Raw genomic sequence first — 27420 nt, forward strand, 5'->3', positions numbered from 1 at the left:
TCCCTGTTCCATAGGACATTTCATTGGTGCCATATTCTTGCGGTCTCCGTTGTATCTCTGCAGCGCCCCTTGCGGCTGCTTCATGTGATACTGCCGTACTGAAAGCCTTGTCCAGCGTAAGATCCTTTTCTGATAGAAGCCGTTTCTGGGTTCCTTCACTTTGAAGCCCACACACAAACTTGTCTCTTAACGTATCTGCTAGTCCCAATCCAAACTGGCAGTGTTTCGATAGCTTGCGCAGTTCCGTTAAATACTCAGCATTACTTTCATCTTTATGCTGGTTCCTTTTGTGAAACTTAAATCTTTCTGCTATCAGCAGCGGTGTGGGGTTTAAGTGGTCCTGTAGGATTGACACTATGTTTTCAAAATCCTTTTCCACTGGCTTCTCTGGGGTTATTAGGTTTCGCAGTAAGCCGTACCTTTTTGCACCCATGGAATTCAACAATACCAGTGCTTTCCTGGCCTCTGGCACTTCATTCGCCTTGCAGTACACTTCTACACTTCTACCTGTCTTGATAAGATGCTAGAGGTCCCATGGAGCTAACTGTGAAGGAGACTGTCCATGAGGTGAGGTGGGAAGACAATGGGTAACCTGGTATCCCCATCAATAATTTCCCCCAAGAAAATCATCCCAGTGGCTCATTTCCTCTGGATTCCAAAATGTAAACGAGAAGTGCAGTTTTGTTGAATAATCTAGGTTAAGGTACTTCAAAAAATATAGGCCAGACTTTTCTGTAAGGTGAGTACAAAGCCACACTCAATCTCATCCTGCTGTGCCTCTCATCACATCCCCATCACTTTGCCTTCCCTACCCTACTCCTGCACATCCTTACTCACACCAACATACCTTGCACAGCCACCCATCCCTCCCCCTCTATCTACATAATCACATCCCCATATGACTAACCACCCTTCACACTCAGCCTCATCCTGATGCAGTCATACCAACTAACAACACACAAGGAGCCCACTTGGCATTGGCACGACACTCCATCATAGTCACACTCAAAAGATGTAACCCATCCATTCCTTACACTCATTCCATCACTCTCACTCAACCTTCTCTTCTTTCCCTCCTTGCAGGAGAGAGCGCACAATAAGAGGGAGAGGGAGAACTGGAGGTGGGCCTCCATCATTTGCCACCCTCACAACAGCAGAGGAGGCTGCGTTAGAAGTATCAGGAGTGGCTGAGCTGCTGGAGGTGGGAGGCGGAGAGAGGGGGACATCTCAGCAGCCTGGTGTCAGAATTACATCTCATACAGCCACATGGCATACAGCAGTCACTCATATGGGGACTGATGTCATCAGCCACTGAATGGTCATCATGTGCATTGACGTAAGAAAACTACTAGGCACTTGGTCTAAGCGTTAAACAAAGCTTTAATCAACTGTTTTACAATATGGAGGTCTAGTTGTGTCCTTCACTAGTTCCTGTTAAGAATGTCCTGCCCAAGCTGGGCCCGTGCCCGAGTATTTATACTCTCCCTGGACAGCGCCACCCACAGGCCGCTCAGTTGATTCATGTCATGCATTATGGTATCGTTACCCATTCTTGTTATGACATATCTAAATCATCGCTCTACTCTCCCACAGGTCCATCAAGAGCCCCCCAACCCCCACTGTCCAGGAGGAAGAGCAAGACTCCTCAGAGGAGCCTCCAGCCTCTGAGGTTGCTGCGTCACCAGACATGAGCACACCCAGCACCAGTGCAGAGACGCACACCTCGGTGGGTTCCACGCGAGATAGAGTAGTGTCGTCATCTGGTCTGTCACAAGTCACAAGTGAGCAAGAGCAGATGGTGATGACAGGGACAGCAGTGGAGACTTCTCGCCAGAGGCCGCAAGACGCTCCCAGCTCTGCTCAGCTGCATGCAGACGCTGAGCCTCGGGGGCCATTGAGAAAGAGGGCGGTCCTGGAGGTGCAGCAAGAAGTGCAGGAGGCTCTGACAGGTTTTGCGAGCACAATGTCTGCAAATGTGCAGAGAATGGAGGAGTCCATCTCCAACATGAGCACCACCACGTTGCAGGTGATGGTGACTGTAGGCTCTTCCATGGATAGGATGGCCACCTGCATGGAGCAGCTAATGCACCACTCACAGGAGCACATGCTATCTATGGAGAATAGGTGGCTATCTATGAAGCATAGATGGCAGAGACTCATTGACCTTCTGTCTAGGAGGGATGTCAGCGTAGACATGGGTCCTCGTGGCCCCACTGATGTGTGGCAAGGTGCTCTGCAGCTCCTTGCTAGCAGGAAAGTGCGGGTAGCCTATGAGAGGGATGACGGTGAGAGGGGATATGGAAGTGTGGGCTCCTCTCAAAGCGCTCACACTTCTCCCCCGTTGCCACCCCCTCAGTCAGAGCCCCAGATGCCTCCTCGAATCGCGATGGCCGAGTCTGCCCCTGCACAGTCGCAGGAGGAGCAGACTTTGGCGGGGCCATCACAGGCTCCAAAACCCAGAGGACGTCCGCCAAGAGTGTCTAAGCAGTCACAGCAGGGAAGTGAGCAGGCTGCCTCTACCTCTGCTGAAACCACAGGGGTAGCACCTCGTAGAAGCATGCGTAAGAGAAAGATGACACACAAGTAGATTCACAAGGGTAGCCACTTGGGTGTTTTAGTCAATGTTAATGGCAAGTCTCCGTTAATGTATTGTCAACCATTAAAATCTTTTTTTCACCACTTTGCCATCTTGGACACATTTGTGTGCACCTTTGGAAGTGGCTTAGTGAGTTGCACTGAATGGTGAGACACAACAGTACCTCAACCAATGGTGAATGGATTGGTCATTGTGGGGATGGTTTATGGTGTTGGTGTGGGGTGGTGCCAACCTGGCGCAGCATGTGGCAGCCATATGGGTGTACTGTGTAAAGTTAAGTAAATCTGGCCAAGATGAGGCCATCCCTGGCCTCCCGGGCAGCAAGGTGCTCGGCTGCTGATGCCCCCTGTCCTGTGCAGCATCAGTTGATTGCGGAGAAGGTTGGTGTTGTTGGTGCTGCTGGTGTGCCTGGTGCTGCTGGTGTTGGGGCTGATCGTGGTGGGATTCTGAGGACCAAGGTGAGAGTATAAATGGCATCCATGTTGATGGAATAGATGGCAGGTGAAGTACAGATGACAGAAGCGATCTGTCAGTGGTGAGAAAGGTTCTTCCAATGAGGTGACACTGGATGGAGACTTTGCTGGAAACACTTGCAGCCTGCAGAAAGTTAAATCTGTGCTGGCAATGTAGTCAGCAACAGCTTCTGCCTGAGGAAAGTGATTAGCTGTGAGGTCGGAGCTTTTATAGTACATTTGCTGCTGTGAAGTAATCAGCTGGAGCAATGGCCACTCAGCTCCCGCCTCAGGTTGGCAGATGTGCTTTCCGAGCTGCGTGAATCCCGCGGCCATGCAGGGAAATTTGAAATGTAGGGGGAGAAAGGCTCTTAAGTGTCTGACAACAAGCTTATAATGATTTCAAATAGGTCGGCCGCCTCTGCTGGTCAGGTTGGGTCGCTGCCGCACCGGCAAACGCGCCGGTTCCCGACCCGCTCCGACTTTTTTCAAATTTCCCACCCAATCCGCCTCCGATCGTGACCACACGGACCCCAGGAAATTCCGGCCATAGCGCAACCAGCTGGTTTGTATATTGTAAGAGTGTATCCACCAGCTGCCCCTCGGGGGAGCTCCTCCAACAGTTGCCGATAGTGTCGCTCTGATTTCCAGGTCACGGGTCACTCAGTAGTGTTTGCAGCTTCATACCTACAGTAGGAAAGTGAGAGGCAGGAAAAGTCCATCGAGCCTGTCCTATACGATCGTGGTGCAACGGAGCAGCATGATTGCCAATGCCCTCCCACCCGCCAGTAGCCACATTAATCTATGGGGAGAGGGGGAAAAAAAAACCTTTGGGCCAATTCAGGGAAACAAGATCTGGGAAATTCCTCTCCAACGCCCGGAATGCGCTCAAAACAAGTTCCAGGAAACCAGAGTGGCCGTTGAGACACATCACCCCAACATCCCACCTACCTTTTGTACACTGTCAATCAGCTACACCAAGGAACTCGTTCATAGAAACATAGAAGATAGCAGCAGGAGTAGGCCATTCGGCCCCTCGAGCCTGCTCCACCATTCAATGAGATCATGGCTGATCATCCAAATTCAGTACCCTGTCCCTGCCTTCTCCCCATATCCCTTGATCCCTTTAGCCTTAAGAAATATATCTAACTCCTTCTTGAATATATTTAGTGAATTAGCCTCCACTGCCTTCTGTGGTAGAGAATTCCACAGGTTCACCACTCTCTGGGTGAAGAAATTCCTCCTCATCTCTGTCCTAAATGGCTTACCCCTTATCCTTAGACTGTGACCCCTGGTTCTGGACTCCCCCGTCATTGGGAACATCCTTTCTGCATCTAGTCTGTCCAGTCCTGTTAGAATTTTTTAAGTTTCAATGAGATCCCCTCTCATTCTTCTAAACTCCAGCGAGTACAAGTCCAATCGTCCCAATCTCTCCTCATACGTCATTCCTGCCATCCCAGGTATCAGCCTGGTGAATCTTCGCTGCACTCCCTCCATGGCAAGAACGTCCTTCCTCAGATAAGGTGACCAAAACTGCACACAATACTCAAGGTGTGGTCTCACCAAGGCCCTGTACAGCTGCACCAAGACATCCTTGTTCCTGTACTCAAACCCTCTTGCTACGAAGGCCAACATACCATTTGCCTTCTTAACCGCCTGCTGCACCTGCATGCCTACCTTCAGCGACTGGTGCACAAGGACACCCAGGTCTCGTTGCACTTCCCCTGCATCCAGTTCAGCTCCCTTTTGAACTCTTGCAGTAAACCCGCACTCACTCCACGAGCCGGCTGCTTCATCCACGTAACTTTCCTGTTCGGGGTGCCAACCCTCCAGGATTGTCCTAGAGCCGCCAGGAATTAAAGGTGAATCTATTGGACACTGCTGCGAGCAACCTGGGAGATAAAATCACAGGGTCGTTAAAGAAATTATGCATTTTTTTAATAAACTTCTTTGGACACTTTCATTTCTTAGTTAGAAAAATATTGGAGATGGGGAAAGAAGGCTGTTTGATTGGGCGGGGCGGTTGGGGGTGGTAGGTCAGGTGATTAAAACTGTAGGATACGTCCAGCCACAATTGGCGACCTTAATGCAGGCTTTCTTTCTGTTGAAATCAGATTGCACACTGTAGTTTGCACTCAGATCAAAACTGCTTCTGTCCCTCCAGTCACGCAGTGCTCCAAGCAATTGACCAATGGGATTGCAGCTACTGGTCATGTGCCGAGGGTGAGGTTGTGGCGTGGGGAGGTATGCAACGCAGCGAACGGCGAGGCATTTTGGGAGAAATCCTGTCAGACACTTTTGTTTCACAGTTCAATCGCGTTACTTTAAATATTTATTGAAACTGGGAAAGCTAACACAATTCTCCGAACCAAGGAAGTATGGCTTCAAATTACAAACCAATCCCTCATTTGACAACCAGGGCTGATGTTTGCCGTTATGAATTCATGTTGCATACATATATACACCTCTTCATTTATTTTCCAAGCCTTCGGATCACTGGAACACCGAATCTCTTTGATATCATGGAGTGGCATTTTCCCATTTTGAATCACTGCCGAACCGCTAGTAAGTGTGAGGACTGTGTTGTACAGCAGGTTAGGTACGGACTCCGGAGGCAGGAATGCTACCAATGAGCCAAAGGCTAGCTCCACACTTCACCTGATAAACATGCATTATTCAAGGGAAACCAAATCGGCAAACTGGTTGGAGATCGACAGCGCCAGATCTCCGCCTACATTGCACATCGCTCATATTGCTAGTGGCGAAAACACAGAGGTGGGAACTAGGCAGAAGCTTCATTGTAGTATTAAAAGGAAGTGTGGACCGTGTCATCTCGCCCTGCGTGCTACTTGTTAACCTTCGCCGATACAGAATATCTGAGTGACCTTCCCCCCAGAATGGATGGGTGGCCAGGATTGAGATGATCAGTTATTTACAGGAGTTTCTACAGAGGGCTCGGTAAGATGTTGAACAATTTGCAAGCCACTTCTGTACTGCTTCTCTTGCTTTCCTTTTTGTTACTGCCTCAGTGCTGCTGAGTGAGTAAGGGAACACATGAATGCCTAGAAAGTGCATGCGTGTGGGCGTTGTGCAAGGTCAGAATTGGACTTGGCCATCTGCCCAAGGTCAATCAGCCTATCAACACTCACTGCCCAGGCTGACATCCGAAGAATGAACTCTTGGGTGAGTTACCAGAGGATGAGTGGCAACCCATGGAATTGTACCCCAGTAATGAGAACCATCCAGGATAAAATTGGAGGACAAAGCATGTTATTAAGAATTTGTTTAATATTGTGGCACTGGGACATTTTTATCTTTGGAAATCATGAGTATCCTTGGTACCAGAAATGGATTTGAAGAATAAACTTACTGTGACAATTCAATTAGAATAGACAGGGCTTGATGGCTGGCGCGGACACAATGGGCCGAAGGGCCTCTTTCTGTGCTGTATAACTGTATAGGGCTGGATTTTGTGAATGGAGGTGAGTTGGAGGCGGGACTGCTGCTTGTCGTGTCAATGTCCCGCCTCCATCCTCACCTGACCATTTAGAGGGATTTCCCCCTGATTGAGCTTGTTAAGCCCGCCCGGCGGGCTCAGCAGGCCAATTAGGGAGGAAGTCACTGACAGATCACGTCAACGTCAGACGTGCTATCTGTCAAGACTTCTTGAAAGAAGAAATGACATTCTCTTTAGTTTGATGAGTCTCTGAGGTGAGGACTCATCAAACATTGCAAATTTTGTAAATTTCAGATGTCTGATGGATCGGAGGGTCCATCAGCCATTACCTGAAATTGACAAGCAGGATGTCGTCTCTCCCGATCCTCCGCGGCTAAAGGCTATGGAAGGAAAACAAGGTAAGTGAACACTTTTTAAAACTTATCACTCACCTTGCATACTTACCACTCCACACTTGCACCCACCACTCACCTCTACACCTTACTTCCAGGTGCCTCTGACCGCCGCAGACCTCCTCCATGTCTCCTCCAACCCGGCGGGGTTCTCCGAGGTCAGGAAGCCTTCACCTGTGAAGGTAAACATAAGAACATAAGAACATAAGAAATAGGAGCAGGAGTAGGCCAATCGGCCCCTCGAGCCTGCTCCGCCATTCAATGAGATCATGACTGATCTGATCCTAACCGCCAATCTACTATCACAGAACCATCTCCTGAATCTAACAGAATTAGACACACGAAATAGGAGCAGGATCAGGCTACACGGCCCCTGGGCCCGCTCCGCTACCCACAGGGCCATGACCGATCCGAACCTAGACTCATGTCCAAATTCCTGCCCGCTCCCCGTAACCCTTTATGCCCTTTACTTCTAGGAAACTGTCTATTTCTGTTTTAAATTTATGTAATGATGTAGCTTCTACAGCTTTTTGGGGCAGCATATTCCATGGACCTACCACCCTCTGAGTGAAGTAGTTCCTCCTCATCTCAGATTTGAAAGAGCAGCCCCTTATTCTAAGACTATGCCCCCTAGTTCTAGTTTCACCCATCATCGGGAACATCCTCCCCGCATCCACCCGATCCAACCCCTTCACAATCTTATATGTTTCAATAAGATCGCCTCTCATTCTTCTGAACTCCAATGAGTAGAGTCCCAATCTACTCCTCATATGTCCATCCCCTCATCCCCGGGATTAACCGAGTGAACCTTCTTTGTACTGACTCGAGAGCAAGTATGTCTTTTCTTAAGTATGGACACCAAAACTGTACGCAGTATTCCAGGTGCGGTCTCACCAATACCTTGTACAACTGAAGCAATACCTCCCTATTTTTATATTCCATCCCCCTAGCAATGAAAGCCAACATTCCATTGGCCTTCTTAATCACTTGCTGCACCTGCATACTAACCTTTTGAGTTTCGTGCACCAGGACCCCCAGATCCCTTTGTACTTCAGTACTTTCCAGTTTCTTGCCATTAAGATAATGGGCCAGAAATTCGCGGCCAGAAGCGTGAGTACGGTCGGGGTACTCACGCATTTGGCCATTGGAAATGCCGGCGTTCAGCAGGAACAGCGCATGCGGGGAACGCCGGCATTTCCAGACCCGAGGTCTATTCACAGCGCGTGCGACTGCACAGGCAGCGCTTGCGCAGTGAACTTTGTGGATTTCAATGATGGATTCAGTGAGGGTAAGTCCTTAGAAGTTACACTTGAAAAAAGCAAGTGTAAAGTTGTTCATTGGCTGCGGAGGAAGATATATTTTATCGTGGAGCTTCTGAAATGCAATATTTTTGTTTGGGAAAGGGAGGGAAGTTATTTTAAGAAATTTTAAGTAAGTTTTAAAGTTGAAATTTTTTTTTTTTTTAAAGGGTTTTCAGAACGGTAGGTAGAAGGAGCAATTGTGGCTGTGTGAATGGAATGTGAGAATGAGTTATGTATGTATGTCCACATATATTCCTTTACGTATATGTATGTATGTTTTATATTCCTTTACTAATGTGTATGAATGTATGTTTTTAATTATGATTTTCCAATAAGTTACTTTCTCTGAAAGTCATAATTAAATAATACATTCATACACATAAGTAAAGGAATATATACATAACACGCAAAGGAATATATACAGACATACATACTTTCAGAAGCTCCACGATAATAAATATCTTCCTCCGCAGCCTCTGGAGCAACTGTACCCATGCTTTTTTCATGTGTAAGTTGTAATGACTTGACCTCACTGAAAGCATTAATGAAAGCGGCGAATTATACTGCGCACGCGCTGCCTGTGCAGTCGCACGCGTTCTGCCTCTGAACCCCTTCGTTCAGAGGACAGGAAATGCCGGTTTTCCCCACATGCACTGTGCATGCTGAAAACCGGCATTTCATCCGGCCAGATGCGTAAGTACCCCGACCGTACTCGCGCATTTGGAAGGGAATTACTGGGCCAACATTTTACATGTCAATAAAATGAAAAATTTAACAATTGCACGATTTGCCCCCTCGCATCTGCGACTGAGGGTCCAAGGAGGTGCATTGCGCAAGAGGTCATCATCGTACGTATCCTCACACTGTTCCCTTTGGGGAACTGTATGAAGTGGTGGAAGGATTTATGGCCGTGATTAACGCTCATTCCGTGACCGTAACCATCTTTGAACCAGCCATTAGGGTGGTTAGTCCTATGGCGGGAGGGTTTTACGGGCTCCCACAACCCATCTGAGGGGGGGGGTGCCACCAACACCCACGGACGCAAGCATCCCGCTGGATGTCCACCCAGAATTTAAAGTTGGAGCTCCGACTCCACTTGCCGGGACTGTCTGGAGTGGGGTTCAAAACCCTACTCCTTCTGGCCCAGCGGCGGGGATGCTTACTGCTACGCAAAAGGCCCACTCCGCACAAAAGATGACACCCATACGTTTCCTGCGCCTTTTCCCTCCCCGTGACTGGAGCCCTATGCTGCCATTTCACGTTGCTAATCGGATTGGGCCTTTGTCATAGCGGTAGGATCCCCGCCGTCTGGGCCAGATCAGGGTAGGGTTTCGAACCCCGCTCCAGACAGTCCCGGCAAGTGGAGACGGAGCTCCAGCTCTAAATTCTGGGTTGACATCCAGTGGGATATTTGCGTCCGTGGGTGTGGGTGGCCCCCCTCCTTGTATAGCTTGTGGGAGCCCGTAAAACCCTCCCGCCATAGGACTAACCGCCCTAATGGCTGGTTCAAAGATGGTTACGGTCACGGAATGAGCGTTAATCATGGCCATAAATCCTTCCACCACTTCATACAGTTCCCCAAAGGGAACAGTGTGAAGACACGTATGACGACGACATTGCTAAATAAATAAATGGAATTAAAAAAATTCTTTTAGGGCTTTTAAAAGTCTTTAAATTGCTTTAATTCTCTTTAAAACTACTTCAGATTACTCAAAATAATGTAAACATTTAAAAAAGTTTATAAAAGTTACCAAAATCTTCAAAAAACTTCCAAAAACCTATTTAAACTGCTGCTTTGCATGTAAAAATGCTTAGCAGCTTGACAGAAACATTGGGGGCGTGTCCAGTGAAACTGAGACCTCAAGGGGCGTGTCTCACTTGCACTGCACGCTCCTGGTTTTGCGCTGGCTGCACTCCTGGGCGGCGTGACGTCATACGCTGCCCGGGATTCTTCTTTTTCAAACACCAAGTCCAGGCGTCCCTGGAGCTGATCGGCAGTAGCGCGGGGTAAGTGCATATACGGGGCTTGCACGCGCGGCAAGCCCCGTTCACCAATTTCTGGCCCAGTAACTTGCTCTACGATTTTTCCTGCCAAAGTGCATAACCTCACACTTTCCAGTATTGTATTCCACCTGCCAAATCTCTGCCCACTTACTTAGCCTGTCTATGTCCCCTTGCAGGTTTTTTATGTCCTCCTCACTCACTACTTTCCCTCCCATCTTAGTATCATCTGCAAACTTTGATATGTTACACTCGGTCCCCTCCTCCAAATCGTTAATATAGATTGTAAAGAGTTGGGGACCCAGCACTGACCCCTGTGGAACACCACTAGTTACTGATTGCCAGTCTGAGAAAGAACCATTTATCCCAACTCTCTGCCTTCTGTTAGATAGCCAATCCTCTATCCATGCCAGAATATTACCCCCAACCCCGTGATTTTTTATCTTAAGCAATAATCTTTTGTGCGGCACCTTGTCAAATGCCTTTTGGAAGTCTAAATACACTACGTCCACTGGTTCCCCTTTATCCACCCTATATGTTACTTCCTCAAAGAACTCCAGCAATTTGTCAAACATGACTTCCCCTTCATAAAACCATGCTGACTTTGTCCTATTAAATTATGATTATCTAAATGTCCTGTTACTGTCTCCTTAATAATGGACTCCAATATTTTACCTACCACAGATGTTAGGCTAACCGGTCTATAGTTTCCAGCCTTCTGTCTACTGCCCTTTTTAAATAAGGGCATTACATTAGCAGTTTTCCAGTCTGCCGGGACCTGTTAACAGGCAGTTAAAAGGATTAAATGCCTTTCCCACCCCCAGGAGACGGGACCCAAAGCTGCACATCTTCCCGCCTCCTGGCAAATGGGCACGGAGCTTGGAAAATCGAGCCCTATGACTCTAATGCGAAATTGTGGCACTTAGGCCACCTTTACAAAGGAGGCTGCATGGGCAGAGGGGAAGGGTCCATGGGCAAGACCTGTATTGTTATTATTTGCCCAGATTCACCTCCCAAGCAATGGGCCTCATAATCGAATAAGAAAAGCAGAAAGCAGGAAACAAGAAAAGTCCATTCAGCCTATGAGAGCTCATTCCTTCCACCAGCCAGGCACTATCCACACTGCTGAGGGTTCTAACCTAAGTCCATTTCATCTCTTGGGGATAGGTTCTTCAAAGCTTCTCGCTGTCCCCGAAGAGAGTCGAACAAAGCCTACTCTTTGGATTGTGCATCCCCCAGCCAGTAGCCTTCTTTGAATCTGCCTCTCTACCTCTCCTCCTTTAAGAGCCTCCTTAAAACCGACCTCTTTGAACAAGCTTTACATAAGAACATAAGAAATAGGAGCAGGAATAGGCCATTTGGCCCCTCGGGCCTGCTCCGCCATTCAATAAGATCATGGCTGATCTTGGGCTCAGAGCCACTTCCCCGCCCGCTCCCCATAACCCTTCACTCCCTTATCTTGCAAAAATCTGTCTATCTCCACCTTAAATGTATTTAATGACCCAGCCTCCACGGCTCTCTGGGGCAGAGAATTCCACAGGTTTACGACCCTCTGAGAGAAGAAATTCCTCCTCATCTCAGTTCTAAAAGGGCGACCCCTTATTCTGAAACTGTGCCCCTGAGTTCTAGATTTCCCCACGAGGGGAAACATCCTCTCTGCATCTACCTTGTCGAGCCCCCTCAGTATCTTGTATGTTTCGATAAGATCACCTCTCATTCTTCTAAATTCCAATGAGTATCGGCCCAACCTGCTCAACCTTTCCTCATAAGTCAACCACCTCATCTCAGGAATCAACCGAGTGAATCGCCTCTGAACTGCCTCCAATGCAAGTATATCCTTCCTTAAATAAGGAGACCAAAACTGTACACAGTACTCCAGGTGTGGTCTTGTACAGTTGTAGCAGGACTTCCCTGCTTTTATACTCCAACCTCCTTGAAATAAAGACCAACATTCCATTTGCCTTTTTGATTACTTGCTGCCTTTTGGTCACCTGTCCTAGTATCTCCTTAGGATAGCAAAATACTGCGGATGCTGGAAATCCGAAATAACAACAGAAAACGCTGGAAAAACTCAGCAGGCCAGGGCAGCATCCGTGGAAAGAGAAACAGACTTAACGTTTCAGGTCGATGACCTTTCGTCAGAAGTGGAAAAAAGCCAGAAATGGAAAGCAAGGTTTAGGGGCTGGGAAAAGGGGGAGGGGATGTAAGAACAAAAGGGAAGGTCAGTGATAGGATAGAAAGCAGGAGAGATTAAGAGACATTGAGAGATATTCAAGGCGAGAGGAGGTGGTAATGGGACAGGTTAAGGAATAAAGGATGGCTCTAGATGGGGTGTGAATTGTGCTGGCAGAATGAAGGACAGCGGCCATATCTCCATACTATACTGGTATCTCCTTCTGTGGCTCGGTGTCAAGTTTTGTTCGATAACGCTCCTGTGAAGCGCCTTGGGACGTTTTACTCCGTTAAAGGCGCTAGATAAAATGCACGTTGTTGTTGCTGTGGAGATGAGATGTAGCTGCTCACAATCTGTCACATTCCACGCAGCATTCAATTATCTCTCTCTGCTTATCCTTTGAACAGTCAGTCCCGCACCTAAGTAGCTAATCATTTGGTTCATTTTCAAAGGTGTGAATTGAAATCGCCATTCTTTTATTTCTGATAATAATGGAAAAAACACGAAAACTTTTTTGTTAAAATAAATTCTATTTCTAAGTTATTAATGGTGCCTTTTCTGATAGAGAAAGGATAAATTTACGTCAGCAGCTCATTGATCAGGAGCAGGGTAAGAAGGCCTGAAATGCTTGACAGGCACAATCCATGAACTTATCTGTACAAGCAGGATTCCTTTGAGGAACATAAGAAATAGAAGCAGGAGTAGGCCATTCGGCCCCTCGAGCCTGCTCCGCCATTCAATAAGATCATGGCTGATCATCCAAACTCAGTACCCTGTCCCTGCTTTCTCCCCATATCCCTTGATCCCTTTAGCCTTAAGAAATATATCCAACTCTTTCTTGAATATATTTAATGAATTGCCTCAACTGCCTTCTGTGGTAGAGAATTCCACAGGTTCACCACTCTCTGGGTGAAGAAATTCCTCCTCATCTCTGTCCTAAATGGCTTACCCCTTATCCTTAGACTGTGACCCCTGGTTCTGGACTCCGCTGCCATCATAAACATCCTTCCTGCATCTCGTCTGTCCAGTCCTGTTAGAATTTTGTAAGTTTCAATGAGATCCCCTCTCATTCTTCTAAACTCCAGCGAGTAGAAGCCCAATCGACCCAATCTCTCCTCATACGTCATTCCTGCCATCCCAGGTATCAGTCTGGTGAATCTTCGCTGCACTCCTTCCATGGCAAGAACATCCTTCTTCAGAGTAACATTCCCACCGTCGCCGCCAGACTCACTTCCCGCAACTTCACCAACTTTGGGATTTGTGAGTGGGGCAGTTGTCTCCGGGGTAAATTCAGGTCGCGACCCCATGTTTACTTGGCCTGGGCGACCGTCAGTATTTCCAAGGGGCCTGTGAGGTGGTGATGAATTTTCTTTTAATTGCTTTATTTCACTTGTCTTCGCCCTAGGTGGGGGGCATGTTCCTCATTAACCAGTCAAATGAAGTTTTAGCCCGTGTACTTCCATTGGTCTCTTGGGTTTTTTTTGGGGTGGGCCTCTCATTTTTTTTTAGGGCTTTACATTGTTATTTTATGCCAGACACAGGAATGGTCAGAGTCCAGAACCAGGGGTCACAGTCTTGGGGATAAGGGGTAAGCCATTTGGGACTGAGATGAGGAGGAATTTCTTCACCCAGAGAGTGATGAACCTGTGGAATTCTCTACCACAGAAACATAGAAGATAGGAGCAGGAGTAGGCCATTCGGCCCCTCGAGGCTGCTCCGCCATTCAATGAGATCATGGCTGATCATCGACCTCAACTCCACTTTCCTGCACTATCCCCATATCCCTTGATTCCCTTAGTTTCCAAAACTCCCCTTGCTGTCCAGAAACACTCATTATCTTATGTCTATAAAGATCCTCTGATGTTATGTTTGGTAAGTACACTGCCCAGTATGGAATGAGGGTAGGATTTACCACCGATTCATAGTCAATGGGTGGACAGTCTAGTCCATGCAGGTCAGGGAAGTCCCAGATTGCATCTCTGGTCCGCGTTGAGTTAACTGATCTCAGCTGGGTTGGCAGTGCGGGTGTTACCCATGAGAAAGTCAAGGGTCAGGAAAAGACATTTTGCCCATCTGAGCTCACCTCTCCTGTACACTAACTCGCCCAGCCCATCATCCAACGGCACCTTGAACTAAAGTCTTTGACTCCACTACCGTAGCTGGGAAAACCGTTCCAAATATTTATCACCATTTGAATAAAAAAACAAGGAAAAGAAAGACTTGCATTTCTACAGCGCCTTTCACGATCTCAGGATGTCCCAAAGCGCTTTACAGCCAACGAAATACTTTCGAAGTGTTGTCACTGTTGTAATGTTGGAAACGCGGCAGCCAATTTGCGCACAGCAAGCTCCCACAAACAGCAATGTGACAATGACCAGATAATCTGTTTTTGTTATGTTGGTTGAGGGATAAATATTGGCCCAAGACACCGGGGAGAACTCCCCTGCTCCTCTTCGAAATAGTGCCATGGGATCTTTTACATCCACCTGAGAGCAGACGGGGCCTCGGTTTAACATCTCATCCAAAAGACGGCACCTCCGACAGTGCAGCACTCCCTCAGCACTGCACTGGAGTGTCAGCCTGGTCAATCAAGTCTCTGGAGTGGGACTTGAACCCACGACCTTCTGACTCAGTGGTGAGAGTGCTCCCACTACTGCCTATTCAGTACCTCTTGCCAGATAGGGCACCCCTGCGTGCGTTGGGATTGGATGAAGGGGGGGTGCCTTGGCTATGATGCCCCCACAGTCGACTTGCAACGTATTGGACTCACACATGAAGAATGGCCACTTGGGCGAGGCGGCAGACGGCTTTCGACACCTGCCGAACTGTGCCCCAACATGGAGTTGCCGCCTTCAGGAGTGGAGAGCAGGTCAAGGGAGAGAGAAAACAATCTCTGCTTGCTATGTGCAGGGTGCGGGGGATTAAGTGTCATGGTATAAGAAAGAAAGGAAGAACTTCCATTTATATAGCGCCTTTCCTGACCTCAGGACGTCCCAAAGTGTTTTACAGCCAATGACATCGTTTCAAAGTGCAGTCATTGTTGTACTGTAGCGGCAGCTAATTTGCACAAAGCAAGATCCCACAAACAGCAGTGAATTAAATAGTCATCTGTTTTTTTGTTATATTGGTTGAGGGATAAATATTGGCCAGGACACCAGGGAGAACTCCCCTGCTCTTCTTCAAATAGTGCCAGGGGATCTTTTACATCCACCTGAGAGGGCAGACAGGGCTTCGGTTTAAAGTCTCATCCATAAGACAGCACCTCCGACAGTGCAGCACTCCCTCAGCACTGCACTGCAGTGTCAGCCTGGATTATGGGCTCAAGTCCCTGGAGCGGGACCTAAACCCACAACCTTCTGACTCAGAGGCGAGAGTGCTCCCACTGAGCCATGGCTGACAATAATAACAACAACAATAGATTTATTTATTAGCCATGTTACCCTTTATGTCGTGAGGAGGGGGAATTGATAGGACTATATTTGGGAGGGACCTACTGGGATAACTGTGGGGGGTGCAACCCGTGGTTTCCAATCAGTATAATCCCCACCGGTCGGGTAAGTTTGGAAGATCATCTAAAGAAGATCTAAAGAAGACTTGCATTTCTATAGCGCCTTTCATGACCTCAGGGTGTCCCAAAGCGTTTTACAGCAAATGAGGTACTTTTGAAGTGGAGTCACTGTTGTAATGTGGGAAACGCAGCAGCCAAATTGCGCACAGCAAGCTCCGACAAACAGCAATGTGATAATGACCAGATCATCTGTTTTTAGTGATGTTGATTGAGGGATAAATATTGGCCCCAAGACACTGGGGAGAACTCCCCTGCTCTTCTTTGAAATAGTGACATGGGATCTTTTACATCCGCCTGACTGAGTAGATGGGGCCTCGGTTTAACGTCTCAACCGAAATCTGTTTAATATGTTTTGATGGCATTCCTGCCTCAGCTATTTTAGCAGAGGCCCTAACCCACTTAACAGAAAAAGTTTAACACCTTGAAAATAGCAGGCAGTGTGATACGAACACATAGATGTTTAACAGAGGTGTTCAAAAACATGAAGGGTTTTGATAGAATAGATGAGGAGAAACTGATTCCACTGGCAGGGGGGATCGGTAACCAGAGGACACAGATTTAAAGTAATTGGCAAAAGAACCAGAGGGGAGATTAATTTTTTTTTGCAGTGAGTTGTTGTGATCTGCAATGCGCTGCCTGAAAGGGCGGTGGAGGCAGATTCAATTGTTTCAAAAGGGAATTGGATAAATACTTGAAGGGGCCAAATTTGCAGGGCTCTGGGGAAAGGGCAGGGGGCAGTGGGACTAATTGGATCGCTCTACCAAAGAGCTGGCACAGGCATGATGGGCCGAAAGGCCTCCCTCTGTGCTGTATCATTCTATGAACACCCACTGGTAGCCATTTCTCGGCTCTGGTCTCTATGGAGTTAGCTGTTCTCAGCTGGCCTCTGGGTTTTACCTTCAGCATCCCAGTCTTGCTCACTATCTAATGATCTGTGGTCGCTGGGTGAGGACAGGACCTGTGGTGCCTCCTGCAGTCGGATAGCCTGCTAACAGTCGCTGTCTAGGCGCTAGAATTCTCGGAGAATGGCCACTGTTGCAAGACACTGAAGTGGGAGGTGTGCTTGTGCTTTCGGAGTAATGGGAGCTGGCAGAGCCCCTTTAACTCATCGACCTGCTGCTCATGGCCGGCCTTCTTTTGCACCAGGCGATGTTGTGATTTCCATTCAGCATTGACAGCCGCCCAAGGTCAACCACCAGACTCGCAGCTTGGATTTAAAAGGGCAACGAGGAGCCAACAACAACCTGCATTTGTACCGTGCAACCTTACCGTAGAAAAACATCCCCAAGGCGCTTCATGGAAGGCTGAGGAGAAACCGACGCTGAGCCATAGCAGGAGAGCATCCTCTCTGTGGTGACACGCACAACTGTTGGACACCCAAATGAGCATTCTTCACCAGTGAGCCAGACAGTAAGGAGTTAGTTTTAACCCAACGCGACCTGCGGTGGGAGGGGGGGAGAAACGGACGGGAGTCCCTCCCTAAACCTCGCCGCCTCTCCGCCTCTCTCTCCTCCTCCGAGACACTCTTTAAAACCTACCTCTTTGACCAAGCTTTTGGTCACCTGTCCACATACCTCTAGACTTGACGATTCCAACGCACGCCTGGCCGACCGGCCATCTTCCACCCTCCATAAACTTAAGCTCATCCAAATCTCTGCTGCCCGTACCCTAACTACACCAAGTGCAGTTCACCCATTACCTCCAGCCCTCCAGCCCTCCGAGATATCTGCGCTCCTACAATCCTGGCCTCCTGCGCACCTCTGATTATAATCGCTCCACCATTGGCGGCCGTGCCTTCTGTTGCCTGGGCCCTAAGCTCTGGAATTCCCTCCCTAAACCACTCCGCCTCTCTACCTCTCTCTCCTCCTTTAAGACACTCCTTAAAACCTACCTCTTTGACCAAGCTTTTGGTCACCTGTCCTAATATCTCCTCATGTGACTCGGTATCAATTTTTGTCTGATAATGCACCTGCGAAGCACCTTGGGACATTTTACTACGTTAAAGGCGCTCTATAAATAAAGTTGTTGTTGATCTGTATGCTAAACTCGTATTGAACCTTGGTTAGACCACACATGGAGTACTGTGTAAAGTTCTGGTCGCCATATTATAAAAAGGATATACAGGCACTGACGAGACTGCAGAGAAGATTTACAAGGATGATTCAGGAAACTTTGTGCTATCCGGCACCGACGGGACCAAGCTGTTGCCGTCCCATCAAAACTGCCAGACAAACCAGCGCTAATGTTAAAACATACGGAAGCTTTTGAGCTCCGTATCTGGCAACAAACCCTGTTGCTTAGCTTCTAAACAGTCGGCCGTAGCTTGCAAGCGTCTCTGTAGCTTAGCAACAGCTTTAGCTAGACCTTGCAGAGCCTGACTGGTGAAAAAAAAGCAACGAAAAGAAAAAAAACTTACTGAACCGATGACTGATTTTTGCCGGTGGCTCGAGCATTCCGGACAGTTAACCTCCGGATAAACCAAAGTTTCCTGTACCAGAATGGCGAAGTTATACCTATCAGGAAAGGATGAACAGGCTGGGACTCTTTTCTCTTCAATCTAATAGAGGTCTTTAAAATGATGAAAGGTTTTGATAGAGTAGACACAGAGAGAGTGTTTACACTTGTGAGGAAGAACAAAAGTAGAGGCCATCAATATAAGATAGTCACCAAGAAATCCAACAGGGAATTCAGAAGAAACTTCTTTCCCCAGAGAGTGGTGAGAATGTGGAACTCGCTACCACAGGGAGTGGTTGAGCCGAATAGTATCGATGCATTTAAGGTGAGGCTGGACAAGCATAGAAACATAGAAACATAGAAGATAGGAGCAGGAGTAGGCCATTCAGCCCTTCGAGCCTGCTCCGCCATTCAATGTGATCATGGCTGATCATCCAAATTCAGTACCCTGTCCCTGCCTTTTCCCCATATCCCTTGATCCCTTTAGCCTTAAGAAATGTATCCAACTCTTTCTTGAATATATTTAATGAACTGGCCTCCACCGCCCTCTGTGGCAGAGAATTCCACAGGTTCACCACTCTCTGGGTGAAGAAATTCCTCCTCATTTCAGTCCTAAATGGCTTACCCCTTATCCTTAGACTATGACCCCTGGTTCTGGACTCCCCGGCCATCAGAAACATCCTTCCTGCATCTAGTCTGTCCAGACCTGACAGAATTTTATAGGTTTCGACGAGATCCCCTCTCAATCTTCTAAACTCCAGCGAGTACAAGCCCAATCGACACAATCTCTCCTCATACGTCATTCCTGCCATCCCAGGGATCAGCCTGGTGAATCTTCGCTGCACTCCCTCCATGGCAAGAACGTCCTTCCTCAGGTAAGGGAGGAGGGAATAGAGGGTTATGCTGATAGAGTTAGATGAGGAAAGACGGGAGGAGGCTCGAGTGGAGCATAAACGCCGGCATGGACTGGTTGTGCCTTGTGGCCTGTTTCTGTGCTGTCAATACTGTGTAATCCTATGTATGTCTCAGGACTTCACCAAGCAGTCCATTGAGTGCAAAAGCTTTTGTCGTGACTTTACAGGAGGAACGATGTCCCTTTAAATTCCTCAACGATAACTGAAAACTTCGCTCTCAATTTGCGATCACGGTGAATATCTCAACACCATTTACATTAGCACCTTAACTGTGAATCTGGAAAGCAAATGCAAATTTATAACTGCAGTGTCAGACTGACGTGCTGAATCGACTCCATTAAAGATACTTTTACCTTGGTGATAGGGTTCTCAACCCACCAGGATTATCCTGGAGTCTCTAGGAAATAAAGATTAATCTCCTGAGCACTGCAGGGAGCAACCGGGAAAAAAAATCATAGCGGCAGTAAAAATATGTGGGGGGTTTTTCTCCGTTTTTTTTTTACATAGAATGTGCAGCACAGAAACAGGCCATTCAGCCCAACTGGTCCGTGCCGGTGTTTATGCTCCACACGAGCCTCCTCCCACCGCTCTTCATCTCACCCTATCAACATATCCTTCTATTCCTTTCTCCCTCATGTGCTTATCTAGTTTCCCCTTAAATGCACCTTTGATCAGTTATAAAACTATTGGTGGGGGAAACATGGGCTGTTTGACGGGGCGGGGCGGGGTGGTTGGAGGCGGGAGGACATATCATAAGAACATAAGAAATAGGAGCAGGAGTCGGCCATTTGGCCCCTCGAGCCTGCTCCGCCATTCAATAAGATCATGGCTGATCTTCTACCTCATCTCCACTTTCCTGCTCTATCCCCATATCCCTTGATTTCCTTAATATCCAAAAATCTATCGATCTCTGTCTTGAATATACTCAATGACTGAGCCTCCACAGCCCTCTGGGGTAGAGAATTCCAAAGATTCACCACCCTCAGTGTGAAGAAATTTCTCATCTCAGCCCTAAATGGCCGACCCCTTATTCTGAGACTGTGACCCCTGGTTCTAGACTCCCCAGCCAGGGGAAACATCCTCCCTGCATCTACCCTGTCGAGCCCTGTAAGAATTTTGTATGTTTCAATGAGATCACACCTCATTCTTCTAAACTCTAGAGAATATAGACCTAGTCTACTCAATCTCTCCTCATAGGACAATCCCCCCATCCCAGGAACCAGTCTGGTGAACCTTTGTTACACTCCCTCTATGGCAAGTATATCCTTCCTTAGGTAAGGAGACCAAAACTGTAAACAATACTCCAGGTGTGGTCTCACCAGGGCCCTATATAATGGCAGTAAAACGTCTTTATTCTTATACTCGAATCCTCTTGTAATAAAGGCCAACATACCATTTGCTTTCCTAATTGCTTGCTGTACCTGGATGGCAACTTTCAGTGATGAAACCTCCGGGAATTGTTCTGATCAGAGTTGGCAACCGTACTTTGCGATTGCGTTGCATCCAGTTTCAGGAATGCCGCGCTCCCATTTTGACGTTCACAGTGTGGGGGAGCTGGTCCCCAGAGTCAGGCTCCACCAGAGTCAGAGAAAGCAAACACGTGCGAGTATTTTCATTGCTCGAAACCGTTCCTTTCTCTCACCAGCACAGTCCCAGACCCACTCTCTGCACTGTCGGGACAAGGGAGCCGGGTTTGTTCCCATTGCAGACCGCAGCTATCAGTTAAGGTCTTCCTCAGTCGTCCATGACTCCTGCAAAGGCATAAAAAAGCAAACAAATCACTGGGTTTCATTTCTAGAGGGATAGAATTGAAAAGTAGTGAAATGATGTTAAACTTGTATCGAACCTTGGTTAGACCACACTTGGAGTACTGTGAACAGTTGTGGTCTCCATATTATATAATAAAGGATATAGAGGCACTGGAGAAGGTGCAGCAAAGATTCACTAGAATGATACCAGAACTGAGAGGTTATAACGATCAGGAAAGATTGAACAGGCTGGGACTCTTTTCAAAGAATCATAGAATGGTTACAGCCATTTGGCCCGTCGAGCCCGTGCCGACTCTCAGCTAGTCCCGCTTCCCCGCCCTTTCCTCGTAGCCCTGCAATTTTTTTTCCTTCAGATACTTAGCCAACTCGCTTTTGAAAGCCACGATTGAGTCTGCCTCCACCGCCCTTTCAGGCAGTGCATTCCAGATCCTAACCACTCTCTGCGTAAAAAAGTTTTTTCTCATGTCACCTTTGGTTCTTCTGCCAATCTTAAATCTGTGTCCTCTGGTTCTCGACCCTTCTGCCAATGGGAACAGTTTCTCTCTATTTACTCTTTCCAACCCCTCATGATTTTGAACACCTCTATCAAATCTCCTCTCAACCTTCTCTGCTCTAAGTAGAACAACCCCAGCTTCTCCAGTCTATCCATGTAACTGAAGCCCCTCATTCCTGGAATCATTCTCGTAAATCTTTTCTGCACCCTCTCTAAGGCCTTCACATCCTTCCTAAAGTGCGGTGCCCAGAATTGGACACAGTACTTCAGTTGAGGACGAACCAGTGTTTTATACAGGTTCATCATAATTTCCACACTTTTGTACTCTATGTCTCTATTTATGAAGCCCAGGATCCCATAAGCCTTTTTAACCGCTTTCTCAACCTGCCCTGTCACCTTCAACGATTTATGCACACATACCCACAGGTCTCTCTGTTCGTGCACCCCCTTCAGGATTGTACCATTTAGTTTATATTGCCTCTTCTCATTCTTTCTAACAAAATGCATCACTTCACACTTTTCTGCATTAAATTTCATCTGCCACGTGTCTGCCCATTCCACCAGCCTGTCTATGTCTTCTTGAAGTCTATCACTCTCCTCCTCACTGTTCACTATACTTACAAGTTTTGTGTCATCTGCAAATTTTGAAATTGTGCCCTGTACACCCATGTCCAAGTCAATAATATAGATCAAGAAAAGCAGTGGTCCTAGAACCAACCCCTGGGGAACACCACTGTGTACCTTCCTCCAGTCTGAAAAACAACCGTTCACCACTACTCTCTGTTTCCTGTCACTTAGCCAATTCTGTATCCATGCTGCCACTGTCGCTTTTATTCCATGGGCTTCAACTTTGCTGGCAGGCCTATTATGTGGCACTTTGTCGAACGCCTTTTGGAAATCCATGTACACCACATCAACCGCATTACCCTCATCAACCCTCTCTGTTACCTCATCAAAAAACTCAATCAAGTTAGTTAAACACGATTTGCCTTTAACAAATCCGTGCTGGCTTTCCTTAATTAATCGATACTTGTCCAAGTGACTGTTAATTTTGTCCCTGATTACTGTTTCTAAAAGCTTCCCCACTACCGAGGTTAAACTGACTGGCCTGTAGTTGCTGGGTTTATCTTTACACCCTTTTTTGAACAAGGGTGTAACATTTGCAATTCTCCAGTCCTCTGGCATCTTCTCTGGAAAAGAGAAGACTGAGGGGTGACCCAATAGAGGGCTTTAAGATTATGAAAGGGTTTGATAGGGTAGATTTAGCGAAGATGTTCCCACTTGTGGGGGAGACCAGAACTATAAGATAGTCACTAATAAATCCAATGGGGAATTCAGGGGAAACTTCTTCACCCAGAGAGTGGTGAGAATGTGGAACTCGCTACCACAGGGAGTGGTTGAGGCGAACAGCACAGGTGCATTGAAGGGGAAGCTGGATAAACACATGAGGGAGAAAGGAATAGAAGGATATGTTGATGGGGTGAGATGAAGAGGGGTGGGAGGAGGCTCGTGTGGAGCATAAACACCGGCATGGACCAATTGGGCCGAATGGCCTGTTTCTGTGCTGTAAATACTTTGTAATAACTTTGTAATAAGGAGATATTGGGACAGATGACCAAAAGCTTGGTCAAAGAGGTAGGTTTTAAAGAGCGTCTTAAAGGAGGAGCGAGAGGTAACGAGGTGGAGAGGTTTAGGGAAGGAATTCCAGAGCTTAGGGCCCAGGTAGCTGAAGGCACGGCCGCCAATGGTGGAGCGATGGAAACCAGGGATGCGCAAGAGGCCAGAATTAGAGGCGTGCAGAGATCTCAGAGGGTTGTAAGACTGGAAGAGGTTACAGAGATAGGAACAATAAAGTCCTTTACAATCCTAAACAATTTTAGAAAGGGTTGTGCAATCCTGTAACATGCTAAAATAAAGGTTCTGAGCGAGCAATCAGCAAGTCTATTTCAATCCAACGACTGTTTATGGCACCATCTTTGGGGCTGTTCTTGCTGCGGACACACATGGTTTACTGACCAGCGATGTTGATGCAAGGCTTTTAGATCCATTAGCAGCTATTTAAACAGGAGACGTTCATTCCAGTTTCCTGCCTTTAATTCATGGTCAGGTGCCACAGCTGAGAGAGATTTCTCTTGGTACACTGCTCTACCAAGCCCCTCACAATGTAAAGTTAAACACTCCTAGGAGGCCTTCTTATTTAATTTGCACCTGAAGCCACCTGCGGGCCTGTTACCGTGGAAACACGAAAAGAAATGTGTGTACAGACATGAGGTTATGAATATAAAGACAAAGCTGTTCAGGATGAAGGTGAGATCCTGTTAACAGGACTACAGGAGCCAGGGTTTTGTACCTGGGCTGTATGAGCTGTACAGATTGTGCTCCTGTTTATAGCCCAGAGATGTATGGGTTATTATCACCAGTGCCATATGTTAAAGGTCTCCACCATTGAAGTCATCTCACAAATGGCAAATTCAGATGTTATATCTCCAGCATGTTTTTGAGTGGAAAAAATATATCTTTTTTTCCCTCTGATGTAAGAAAACTACTCGGCACTTGGTCTAAGCGTTAAACAAAGCTTTAATCAACTGTTTTACAACATGGAGGTCAAGTTGTGTCCTTCACTAGTTCCTGTTAAGAATGTCCTGCGCAAGCTGGGCCCATGCCCGAGTATTTATGCTCTCCCTGGACAGCGCCACCCGTAGGAAGCTCAGTATTATTTCATAAGTCTTTCTTTCATGAATGACTGATTCATGTCAGCCTCCTTATTCCTACCTCTCCTGTCAGTTGTGGCTCAGTGGGTAGCACATTCGCCTCTGAGTCAGAAGGTTGTGGGTTCGAGTCCCGCTCCAAGGACTTGAGCACATAAAGCTAGGCTGACACTCCCAGTGCAGTGCTGAGGGAGTGCTGCACTGTCGGAGGTGCCGTCTTTTGGGTGAGATGTTAAACTGAGGCTCTCTCAGGTGGACGTAAAAGATCCCATGGCACTATTTCGAAGAAGAGCAGAGGAGTTCTCCCCAGGTCGACATCACTAAAACAGATCATCTGGTCATTATCACATTGCTGTTTGTGGGAGCTTGCTGTGCGCAAATTGGCTGCTGCGTATCCCACATTACAACTTCAAAAGTACTTCATTGGCTGTAAAGTGCTTTGAGACGTCTGGTGGTCGTGAAAGACGCTATATAAATGCAAGTCTTTATTTCTCCTGAAGACAGCAACTAATATTGAGGGATAGTCCATAGGCATTGGCAGCCATCAGCACTCACGTGGGGACGAGAGCTGGGGACCAGCTCCTGTTAGGATGGTAATACTGAAGGTAGGGTCATGGGAATCTGGAATTCTCGTCTCCCCAAATATAGAAATGTAGAGAGGATATTTCCACTTGTGGGGGGAGTCCAAAACTAGGGGCCATAAATATAAGATAGTCACTAATAAATCCAATAAGGAATTCAGGAGAAACTTCTTTACCCAGAGAATGTGGAACTCGCTACCACAGGGAGTAGTTGAGGCGAATAGCAGAGATACATTTAATGGGAAGCTAGATCAACACATGAGGGAAACATAGAAACATAGGAACATAGGAGCAGGAGTCGGCCATTTGGACCTTCGAGCCTGTCCCGCCATTCAACATGATCACACACAGAAATCACACAGAAACCCCACAGTGCAGATAGAGGCCATTTCGGCCCATCGAGCCTGCACTGACACATATCCCACCCGATCCCCGTAACCCCTACACCAACACATATCCCACCCTATCCCCGTAACCCCACGTATTTAATCCCCCTAACACTAAGGGTCAATTTATCATAGCCAATCAACCTAACCCGCACATCTTTGGACTGTGGGAGGAAACCGGAGCACCCGGAGGAAACCCACGCAAACACGGGGAGAATGTGCAAACTCCACACAGACAGTCACCCGAGGCCGGATTCGAACCCGGGTCCCTGGCGCTGTGAGGCAACAGTGCTAACCACTATGCCACCGTGCTGCCTCTATCACGGCTGATCCTCTATCTCAATACCATATTCCCGCTCTCTCCCCATACCCCTTGATGCCTTTTGTGTCTAGAAATCTATCTATCTCCTTCTTAAATATATTCAGTGACTTGGCCTCCACAGCCTTCTGTGGTAGAGAATTCCACAGGTTCACCACCCTCTGAGTGAAGAAATTTCTCCTCATCTCAGTCCTAAATGTCCTACCCCGTATCCTGAGACTGTGACCCCTCGTTCTAGAGGGAGAATAGCAGAGATGCATTTAAGGGGAAGCTAGATAAACACATGAGGGAGAAAGGAATAGAAGGATATGTTGATGGGGTGAGATGAAGAGGGGAGGGAGGAGGCTCGTGTGGAGCATAAACACCGGCATAGGCCAATTGGGCTGAATGGCCTGTTTCTGTGCTGTATATTTGATGTAATTCTATGTAAAAGGCTGTGGTGCTGCGTCAATTGAGACTGGAGGAGATAGAGTTTTGTTGGGTAAGGATATCAAGAGATATGGAGCAAAGGCGGGTCACTGGAGTTAAGATACAGACCAGTCATGGTCTGACTGAATGGCAGAACAGGCTCGAGGGGCTGAATGGCCTCCTCCTGCTCCTGTGTGGAATGTGTCATCGGGTCGGAGCTCTGACCCTCGATGATCGCCTCGGGCCCGTTGTCGCAGTCCTGTCATGTGCAGCAAGTGTTCACCCAGTGAAGGGTGTTGATTGAGCCTGACTTTGTTTCGAACGTACAGCCGCTCAGGCGGAGCAGGAAGCCACCTTCAGGCAGCACGTAGTAACTGCAACTGCTCCGCACCGCGTTGAATTGTCTGGTGAGTGGCGCAGGTGGGGCATGAGATAGAGGTCAAGGCTGGGACTGTTCTCTCTCTTTGCATGACTTAGGGGGATTGATGCTCCAAAATGGACATTTTCTTTTTAATCATTCTCAGGATGTGGACGTCGCTGGCAAGGCCAGCATTTATTGCCCATCCCTAGTTGCCCTCGAGAAGATGGTGGTGAGCCGCCTTCTTGAACCGCTGCAGTCCGTGTGGTGAAGGTGCTCCCACAGTGCTGTTAGGGAGGGAGTTCCGGGATTTTGACACAGCGACGATGAAGGAACGGCCCGATATATTTGTACATCAGGCTGGTGCGTGACTTGGAGGGGAACTTGGAGGTGGTGGTGTTCCCATGCGCCTGCTGCCCTTGTCCTTCTAGGTGGTAGAGGTCGTGGGTTTGGGAGGTGCTGTCGAAGAAGCCTTGGCGAGTTGCTACAGTGCATCTTGTAGATGGTCCACACTGCAGCCACGGTACGCCGGTGGTGGAGGGAGTGAATGTTTAAGGTGGTGGATGGGGTGCCAGACAAGCAGATTGTTCTGTCCTAGATGGTGTTGAGCTTCTTGAGTGTTGTTGCAGCTGCACAGGTGAGTGGAGAGTATTCCATCATATCCATGCTTCACAGGAGGACGTCACACCACACACTTGTGTGAAGGTCACTCGTGGCAGGAGAGCGAGACTCAGGTGCAGCTGAGCCTGTACTGTGGTGCCGAAAGTGATAAAAGTTGGACTTGCTCGACTCAACTCAGAAGAGTTGAGTCCCTGTAGTCCTCCCTTTCTACATCATGGAGAAAATGTCCACCTTCCCCACTCGGGGAAGAGCATCTTGTCTACCCGATTTGTGGCCACGTGCTGTCCTTTAAAATGATTTGCTCCTTTCCAGCAAAGCCCTGTGCCAGGAACCCTGAAGATGAAAATTGGCCTTGAAATGGTCCGAAAGAATTGGCCTTGAAATTGTGCTGTGGGAGTCCAGTTTACGGGTGTTTAGATCATAACCTCGGCCCCTATTACATTTTTATATATATTTTTTATCCACACCT

The 27420-nt window shown here is 47.6% G+C and overlaps 1 protein-coding gene and 1 pseudogene across 7 annotated transcripts in view; both read left to right on the plus strand.

Moving 5' to 3' along the window:
• LOC147096930 (rho guanine nucleotide exchange factor 25-like) overlaps positions 1-27420 on the plus strand; it is a 550157-nt gene that overhangs the window by 203222 nt on the left and 319515 nt on the right. The window lies entirely within an intron of this gene.
• Positions 1571-5232, plus strand: LOC147096931 (uncharacterized; annotated as a pseudogene).

Source organism: Somniosus microcephalus, chromosome 33 (assembly GCF_052327205.1).
Source record: "Somniosus microcephalus isolate GS21.2 chromosome 33, FLI_Smic_1.0, whole genome shotgun sequence".
NCBI classification, from domain to species: domain Eukaryota; kingdom Metazoa; phylum Chordata; class Chondrichthyes; order Squaliformes; family Somniosidae; genus Somniosus; species Somniosus microcephalus.